The sequence below is a fragment of the Nycticebus coucang genome, chromosome 6 (assembly GCF_027406575.1).
Source record: "Nycticebus coucang isolate mNycCou1 chromosome 6, mNycCou1.pri, whole genome shotgun sequence".
NCBI lineage: Eukaryota > Metazoa > Chordata > Mammalia > Primates > Lorisidae > Nycticebus > Nycticebus coucang.
In genome coordinates this window covers 11,415,743-11,425,574 of record NC_069785.1, presented here as the reverse complement: position 1 = coordinate 11,425,574, position 9,832 = coordinate 11,415,743, and the positions used below count along the sequence as shown (strand labels likewise).

Genomic DNA, 9,832 nt, shown 5'->3' with positions numbered 1-9,832 from the left:
AAGCTCTTCACCAGACCCCCGAAGGTGCAACCCCTGCAGACAGTGGTCTGTCTGCTAATCTTCCTCCGTCCTTCACCTCTCTCACCCACGCCCTAAATACAGTTAGCATTTCCTTCAGACCATAGGTAAGTATGGTAAATTATGCTGTCGGTCTAATCATTTTTTTTAATTCTTTTTTTCTGAGAATTTTTTTTAAATTTCAGATTAATTTGAGGGTACAAATGTTTAGGTTACATTGTTTTTGTTTCTATGGTAAAGTTCAAGTTGTAGTTGAGCCCTTCACCCTCCCATTGTGCACAGTGGGTGAGAACTAGCTGATCACCCTCCCTCCACCCCTGTCCCCGTCTGTCCTGCCCCTTCCCCTTTTCCTCCTCTACCCCCCCCACACTAGAATGTACTTGTGTTCACCTTTCATGTGGTTGTGCAGTTGTTGATATATTGGTATCATATTGGTATTGAGTACACTGGATACTTGTTTTTAATCATTTAATTTTTAATTGTTCTAATATTTTTATTTTGTTGCAGGTATTTTATTTTGTTGCAAGGTCTTATATGTCATTGAAAAGCTAACACCCTAAGACCTTATAAAAGCCTCACTTCCTCTAATCTTTTTAGTATTTTTACGTCCCTCTCATTCCAAACTACCAACTTTCATACCTGTGTAACCCAGTGAACCTTGGCAAGCTGCAGTGAGTACCACGAGTTTGCTGCAGCTGTTGAGCTATGTTTTCCTCTTTTGATCTGCCCCATACTTTTGGCCACTTTTTTTTCCCCTTGAAACCCTCCTTGCTGTCCATCCTGCCTTCTCCTTGGGTTTTGAGCACTCAAAAGAGTTAAGGGGCATTGGGGGGAAAAATGCTGTGTCTACCAGCCCTCTCACGTAAGTGTGGCACAAAGATCATGGGCAATCCTGGTGAAGGTCTCCCATCATCCAGTGCCTTTTAGATTATCCCTCAAAAAATCAATTATGGTAAGGAGACTATTAATATGGAGTGATGTTATTATATTCCAGGGTTTAAAAATCAGTAATACTGGCATATATGATAGCTCTCAGCTCTTTATAACTGCAGAATCCCATTTCCCTAGAAGGCCATCTCGGACCTTGGCCTTCTCCGTGTTGGGTAGGAAGTGTGCATGTGGAACAACACAGCAACCTCCATCCCCACGGAGTCTGTGTGTCCCTGGGCCTCACACAAGAGCCAAAATGCATTTTACTTGTTAAAAGCATCCCTGGAAAAGACAAAAATTTTCATCCACCATGGAGTACCGTTCAGCCATAAAAAAGAAGGAGACTTTATATCTTTTGTTTTGTTGGTTTTTCTTTATTTTGTTTTGTTTTATTTTGAGAACAAGTCTCACTTTGTCACCCCCAGTACAGTGCTATGGTGTCACAGCTGACAGCAACCTCCAACTCTTGGGTTCCAGCGATTCTCTTGCTTCAGCCTCCCAAGTAGCTGGGACTACAGGCGCCTGCCACAATGCCTGGCTATTTTTAAAGATGAGGTCTCACTCTTGCTCAGGCTGGTCTTGAATCTGTGAGCTCAGGGCAATACACTCACCTCAGCCTCCCAGAGTGCTAGGATTACAGGCGTGAGCCATTGCGCCCCTAGCAAGAGACTTTACATCTTTTGTATTAACCTGGATAGAGTTGGAACATATTCTATTTAATAAAGTGTCACAGAATAGAAAAACAAGTATCCAATGTACTCAATACTAATATGAAGCCAGTAATTGAACTAATATACACCCACACAAGAGAAAAACTCAATTTAATTCAAGTTGGAGGGAGGAGGAAGGGGAGAGGAGAAGAGAGAGGGATTGGTGAGCTCCCCCCTAATGGGCACAATGTGAGGGTATACAGCACACCTCCTGGGTGCTGGACACAACAACAGGGACCTTACCTAACAAATGCAAACAGTGTCACCTAGTCATTTCTACCCTCGTATTAATCTGAAGTGTAAAAAAGAAAGAAAAAAGAAAAATTTTTCACCCAGTGGAATCTGTCAGATCACTTGGGCGCCTGCTTCTTGCGATCCCGGGATCTGGGCTGTTCCCCAGTTTCTAGGCTCCTTTTGCAGCCATAGCTCTGGCTCCACTGTCCAACTCCACCTTTTCTGATGACTCCTATTTCCAACACTGACTGCCCCGCAATCCTGTCAGTTGTCTCCCACCTTCCATCCAATGCCCACTTGGCACTTTCTGGTTCTGACGCATATTTGAACTCACAGCCCTGGGCAGTAAGAGCATCATGCTGGACACATAGCAAGCTGCCTAATGCACCTCCTGAAATATTAGTGGGTAAAGTAATATTAAGGCTCTGTTAAAAAAATATTATTCTAACACGTTAAAATGGTAAAGAAGACTTTATTCAGGATGATTGCAATAGGTGCCAAGACCCTCTGAACAGGGGAGAGAACTGATGCTCAGCTGCAAATACAGGGTGTCCCAAAAGTCATCATACTTAGGAAAGATTATAACAACATGGAGGACCACACCTATGGAGCACATTGCAAGTACAAGTTGGATCTATCATGTGTAGAACACAAATGTCCTAATGCTATAATTGGGTAAATGAGGTGAAAGCTATGTTGATTAGTATGATGTAAGCACTCCAATTTGTGTCAAGAATCAACATAACACATTGAAAAAGGAATAAATGTATTTATGATCTATGTACAAAAGACTTAATAAAAAAAATCAAAAAAAAAGATTATAACAACATATATCTTTGAACGTGTTTGCCATGAGTGGGAGAGAAGGCTTTGTGTGTGTAGAAATAGGTGGCCAACACGTTGAAAATATTATGTAAATATACTTCATAAAATTTTATAATGAATAATTTGTAAAAAAAAAAATTACATTTAGGTACTATTCCCCATTTTTTCCACGTACAGTGACTGTTGGGACAGCTGAGGTTTATAACTGAGGAGGAGGAGGTAGGATGTCAGTGGATAGAAAATTACTAAGAAAAGACATCAAGGTTAGGGGGATTCTTGCTGGAATCACTTCAGGATTGAGCAGATATCAAGAGCAGGGGATATGGAATTTGATCAGATCGTGAAATGCTCAGAAATCAAGAGCAGAGAGATTCTCCCACAACTGACGTAACAAGACTCTTGCTAAGACCACTCAGCAGGCCAAAGGCAGAGCTCTAGTTTAAAACACGGCCCAGACAAGCCTATCTAAAGTCTGGTCAAGGAGAGTCTCTGCCAGCCTACAGCAGCATCTGTAAACCAAAAAAAAAGGAAAGAAGGAAGGAAGTTAACAGACCCTTAAACGCTCTCTGATTGTGACACTGCGTCACTGCATGGTACCCTGTCTGTATTATCTCATTTAATACCAAGCATCATGGAGAAGATGTCATTAGCCTCATCTTATATGTGAAGAAACTAAGTCTCAAAGAAATTACATAATTGGCCCTGGGATCGGAAGATCTTGATTAGATGTTGACTTTTTGCCACACCATTGTTGGTGACCTTCAACGAGTCATTAACCTCTCCCAGTCTCAGTTAATGTGCAAAATGGACACACTATACCTTTTTCACCCTAGAGCTTTAACTATTATCTATGTGGGGATGACTCTAGAGTCTCTTAAATCCTATTTCTAGATTCATATGTCTAACTGCCTACTAGACAGATACTCCTGAAAATTAATGTCCTGAACTGAACTTATTATCCTGCATCGAATTATCTGCTTTTCTTCCTAAATCCCTAATCTCATTAAATGGCAGCTATATCACTTTCCAAGCTAGAAACATGAGAGTTATATTCAACTCCAGGAACTCACAGCCCCGAGAAGTAATACACACACTTCCATAAGCAGATACCTCATCCTAAGAGAAACGTTTCCCAAAGCCACCTTCTTAAGGATGTCCTGCGACCACTCCATTCATGCCCTGATCATCTTACTTGGTGATCTTTTTATCCACAATCATTATCTGCCCCAGTCCCACCTCTTAAAAGTCCTTAGTGTCAGACCCATTAAAACAGAATCTGGTTATATTACTGTGCTGTGTAAAAACTCCATTAGTCCTTCACTGCCTACTAGTGAGATGCATAGTCCTGGACTAAACATACAAAGCCCTTCACAGTCAGCCTCAACGTCTTGCAGCGCCACCTCTAAGTGTCCCTTTCCACAGAGGGTCCATTCAAGGAACTCTTCCTCCATATCACCCCTCCCTCTCCAAAATGTCCATCTGGTAAAATACCTTCCAGATCCACGTCACACGTCATCTTCCTCCTCATCCTCCAGATTCCCACAGCACTGTGTTCTGAATGTTTGTGCCCCCCTAAAATTCACATGTTGAAATCTTAACTCCCAAGGTGATGGGACTAGGAGGTGAGACCTTTGGGATGGCGTCAGTGCCTTATAAAGGAGACCCCAGAGAACTCCCTTACCCCTTTTGCAATGTGAGGGCACAGTGAGAATATGGCTGTTTATGAACCAGGAAGTGGGTTCTCACCCAGACACTGAATCTATCAGTGCCCTGATCTCGGACTTTCCAGCCCCCAGAGCTATGATGAATAAATGTTTGCTGTTTATAATCTACCCAGTTTTGTTATTTCATTATAGCAGCCCCCAAAGACTAAGCCCTGTTTAGGAATTGAAAGTCTCATACATCTGTTTTTCCCATCAGAATGGAAGCTTCTTGAATGCAAAGACTACATGTGAGTCACACTTATATCCCCGGAGTCTTACTTAATCTAAAATATCATTATACCTACAATTCATTTCCTAAACTACAAAATTGTAGAAAATAAAACAGCTCTCTTTATCCATCATTTAAAATAAAGAAAAATGAAGACAACAGCAATTCAGCATGTAATGTTAATTTAAACTCAGTAAGGTTCCCATTCACTTAAAATTAAGGAAGAATGGGACCCAAAGTACTTTTCCCCTAGGATTAAAACACATTATTGTATAATTATAGACAACATTTTAAAAATTAAAGTGTGTTGCTTCTTTAGGGACTTGATTCTCTTTTGTTCCATTTACTATTTTTATGGCGTGTATGATAAGCTTCCTAAAGTCATTTCCTAAGTAGTTACAAGAATAAAAGAAATTCAGATTAAATACCTTGATGTTTTTCCATAGGAATAATTCATCCCTGCCAATGACTTCCCAACATATTTTCTGGGTTTACTATAATCTTAAGTTAAAGACTTAAATCCTGGGCGGCGCCTGTGGCTCAAAGGAGTAGGGCGCCAGTCCCATATGCCAGAGGTGGTGGGTTCAAACCCAGCCCCGGCCAAAAAAAAAAAAAGACTTAAATCCTGAGATAGAAGAAGAAATAAAAATTTCTCGGGGAGAAGCGGTCAGCAGAGGAAAGTGGCAAGATGGTGTTGGAAAGCACTATGGTTTGTGTGGACAACAGTGAGAACATGCGGAATGGGGACTTCTTACCCAACCAGCTGCAGGCACAACAGGATGCTGTCAACATAGTATGTCACTCCAAGACCCACAGCAACCCTGAGAACAATGTGGGCCTCATCACACTGTCCAACGACTGTGAAGTGCTGACCACTCTCACCGCCGACGCCGGCTGCATCCTGTCCAAGCTCCACACTGTCCAGCCCAAGGGCAAGATCACCTTCTGCTCTGGCATTCGTGTGGCCCATCTGGCTCTGAAGCACCGACAGGGCAAGAATCCCAAGATGCACGTCATTGCCTTTGTGGGGAGCCCAGGGGAGGACAAGGAGAAGGATCTGGTGAAACTGGCTAAACACCTCAAAAAGGAGAAAGTAAATGCTGACATTATCAATTTAGGGGAAGAGGAGGTGAACACAGACAAGCTGACAGCCTTTGTAAACACACTGAACAGCAAAGACAGAAGTGGCTCCCACCTGGTGACAGTGCCTCCTGGGCCCAGCTTGGCTGATGCTCTCATCAGCTCCCCCCTTTTGGCTGGCAAGGGCAGTGCCATGCTGGGTCTTGTGCTAGTGACTTTGAATTTGGAATAGATCCCAGTGCTGATCCTGAGCTGGCCCTGGCCCTTTGTGTTTCCATGGAAGAGCAGCGGCAACAGCAGGAGGAGGAGGCCCGGCGGGCAGCTGCGGCCTCTGTTGCTGAGGCTGCGACCGGGGCTGAAGGTGAAAGAGACTCAGATGATGCCCTGCTGAAGGTGACCATCAGCCAGCAGGAGTTTGGCTGCACCGGGCTCCCTGACCAAAGCAGCATGACAGAAGAAGAGCAGATTGTATGTCCTATGCAGATGTCCCTGCAGGGAGCAGAGTTTGGCCAGGCAGAATCAGGAGATATTGATGCCTGCTCAGCCATGGACACGTCTGAGCCAGCCAAGGAAGAGCATGATTATGATGTGATGCAGAACCCCGAGTTCCTTCAGAGTGTCCTAGAGAACCTTCCAGGAGTGGATCCCAACAATGAAGCCATTCAAAATGCCATGGGCTCCCTAGCCTCCCAGGCCACCAAGGATGGCAAGGACAAAAAGGAGGAAGACAAGAAGCGAGACTGAAGGGAAAGGGAAGCTAACTGCCTGTGGGCTGTGGACAGGTAGGTGTGCACTGTCTGTAACCATTACAACCTAAATAAAGCTTGGTGACTTTAAAAAAAAAATTCTTTGCATTTAAGTAATCCTAACCGGCTTAATAACAATTTGTAGGGAGGGTGGAGCAAGATGGCAGCCGAGTAACAGCTTCCTTGCATCTGGGCACCGTGAGTCTGGGGATATAGGACTCCAGGCATCTCTGGCTGGTGGGATCTGCCTATCATCACCCCTGAGAGGATACAGGGAGTCAGCGAGAGACTTCTGGACCCCAAGAGGAGGACTAAAACAGTGGAAAACCGGCAAGTGGTCGCGTGTGTTCAATCCGCCTAAACCCGCCCGCAACTGTAAGTTCAGTAGCAGCGAGACTGCAAACCAGAAAGGCCTTACCTGTGAACTGTTTTGGTGTCTTTGGACTTGGCACTCAGCTGAACTGCCTTGGGGAGAGCCTGAGCGGGAGTGCGGAGAACTCTGGCCTTTGTCTAGGGCCCCAGTCTGAGCCGCTGAGCCAGACGGAGCTAATAGAGTTTGGCTCTGGGTCACAGGCAGACATTGTGAGCGATCTGCCCTGGCAAGCTCCGCCCTCAGGGTCGCAGAGCTGGAATTGGGTGGGAGCTGGTAACCCAGCGACCAAGTAGCCTAAGGGCGGGGTCTGAGCCGCCTTGCAGCCCTAACCCTCGGGGGCAGAGGGAGACCAGTTTTGACACACAGGGTAAGTGGATAGCCACTTCAGCAGTGATTCCAGCAACAAGCACTTCCCTGAGAAAGCTTCTGCTCAGTAAGTGAACAAGTTCAAAGTGCCTTTTAAGTGGGCTGAAGAGAGATTTAGGGCGTCTACCTGCTGGGGTTCGAGAAACTAGCAGCCTCCAGTCGTATCAGAACTGTGATTAACATCTCATACCCCAGAAGACCACGTGTTGCCCAGACAATATTCAATTCCATATACATACTGCTTTGTTTTTGGTTGCGTGTGTGTTTTTTTTTGTTTGTTTGTTTGGTTTTTTTTCTGGTTTGGTTTTTTTTTTGTTTATTTTGACGTTCTAGATTGTTGTTTTGTTTTTTAAGTTCAACCTTTTCCATACAGATCCTTTTTCTTTCTCAATTTTTCTAGTTTAATTATAATTTCCCATTGCTGCCTATTTCAATAATCAGAACTTCATTTTTGTTAGTGTTTCTACCACTATTATTTGGTTTTTCCAGCCAATTTTATCCCGTAAAGCTTTCTGTTTGCTTGTTTTGGTTTGATTTATAGCATTTTTGTCTTTCCTCTCTACTTGGTGGAGGTGGGGTACTGTGTCTGATCAGGTTAGCAAAGAGCTGCTGACCTCAAGTGAACCACCCCACTTGGCACCCCCAGAAGGTGTTTTTTTTTTTTTAAGGTTGTATCTAAGTACCCTACTGTACACCTATATTGCTCTGTCTCCCTCTTTCTGTGCCTCTCTTCTTTTTGTCAATATTCCTTTCACCCAACCACTCTCCTTTCTCTATTTTTCTTTTTTTTCATTTTTTTTTTTTTTCTTATCACTCGGTCCTCATTTCTTTCATCGCTTTTTTGCTCTTAAACCTTCTCACCCTTCTGGTCCTGTAACCCTTAGTCCACAGGCACAAGAACTTAAAGAGCAAGAGGAATTGAAAGGAAAATTAGGGCAAGTAAACAGATAAAAGAAATCACCCATGAGGAAGAATCAGCAGAAAACTCCAGGCAACATGAAGAACCAGTCCAGAACTACCCCGCCAAGGGACCATGAGGTAGCTACTGCAGAGGATTCCACCTATACAGAAATGTTAGGAATGACAGAAAGGGAATTTAGAATACACATGTTGAAAACAATGAAGGAAATGATGGAAACAATGAAGGAAACTGTTAATAAAGTGGAAAATAACCAAAAGGAAATTCAAAAACAGAATCAAATAAGAGATGAACGATATGAAGAATATAAAAAGGATATAGCAGAGCTGAAGGAAATGAAACAGTCAATCAGGGAACTTAAAGATGCAATGGAAAGTATCAGCAACAGGTTAGACCATGCAGAAGAAAGAATTTCAGAGGTAGAAGACAAAGTTTTTGAGATAACTCAGATAGTAAAAGAGGCAGAAAAGAAGAGAGAGAAAGAAGAACGTTCACCGTCAGAATTATGGGACTTTATGAAGCGTTCCAACATACGAGTTATAGGAATTCCAGAAGGGGAAGAAGAATGCCCCAGAGGAATGGAAGCCATACTAGAGAATATTATAAAAGAAAATTTCCCAAATATCACCAAAGATTCTGACACACTGCTTTCAGAGGGATATCGGACCCCAGGTCGCCTCAACTCTAACCGAGCTTCTCCAAGACACATTGTGATGAACCTCTCCAAAGTCAAGACCAAAGAAAAGATTCTGCAAGCTGCCAGGAGTAAGCGCCAGTTGACCTACAGGGGCAAATCCATCAGATTGACCTCAGACTTCTCTAATGAAACTTTCCAAGCAAGAAGACAATGGTCATCTACCTTTAATCTACTTAAACAGAACAATTTTCAGCCCAGAATTCTGTACCCTGCTAAGCTAAGCTTCAAAATTGACGGAGAAATCAAATCATTTACGGATATACAAACATTGAGGAAATTCGCCACAACAAGACCAGCTCTACAGGAAATACTTCAACCTATTCTGCACACTGACCACCACAATGGATCAGCAGCAAAGTAAGAACTCAGAAATTAAAGGACAGAACCTAACCTCCACACTGATGCAAAAGATAAAACTAAGCAATGGACTCTCACAAAATAAGACGAATAGAATACTACCACACTTGTCAATTATCTCAATAAATGTTAATGGCTTGAATTCCCCACTGAAGAGACATAGATTGGTTGACTGGATTAAAAAACACAAGCCATCCATTTGCTGTCTGCAAGAAACACACCTGGCTTCAAAAGACAAATTAAAGCTCCGAGTCAAGGGTTGGAAGACAATTTTTCAGGCAAATGGAATTCAGAAGAAAAGAGGAGTTGCAATCTTATTTTCAGACACATGTGGATTTAAAGCAACTAAAGTCAAAAAAGACAAAGATGGTCACTTTATATTGGTCAAGGGAAAAATACAACAAGAAGACATTTCAATTCTAAATATTTATGCACCCAATTTAAATGCTCCCAGATTCTTGAAGCAGACCTTACTCAGTCTGAGCAATATGATATCTGATAATACCATCATAACAGGGGACTTTAACACTCCTCTTACAGAGCTGGACAGATCCTCTAAACAGAAATTAAACAAGGATATAAGAGACTTAAATGAGACTCTAGAACAACTGTGCTTGATAGACGCATATAGAACACTCCACCCCA

General features: G+C 42.9%; 1 pseudogene across 1 annotated transcript; it reads left to right on the top strand.

Moving 5' to 3' along the window:
• Window positions 1–5,310: 5,310 nt before the first annotated feature.
• On the top strand, window positions 5,311–6,473 carry LOC128588595 (26S proteasome non-ATPase regulatory subunit 4-like; annotated as a pseudogene). The gene has a single exon (XR_008380805.1). The product of XR_008380805.1 is annotated as a 26S proteasome non-ATPase regulatory subunit 4-like (transcript).
• Window positions 6,474–9,832: the final 3,359 nt, after the last annotated feature.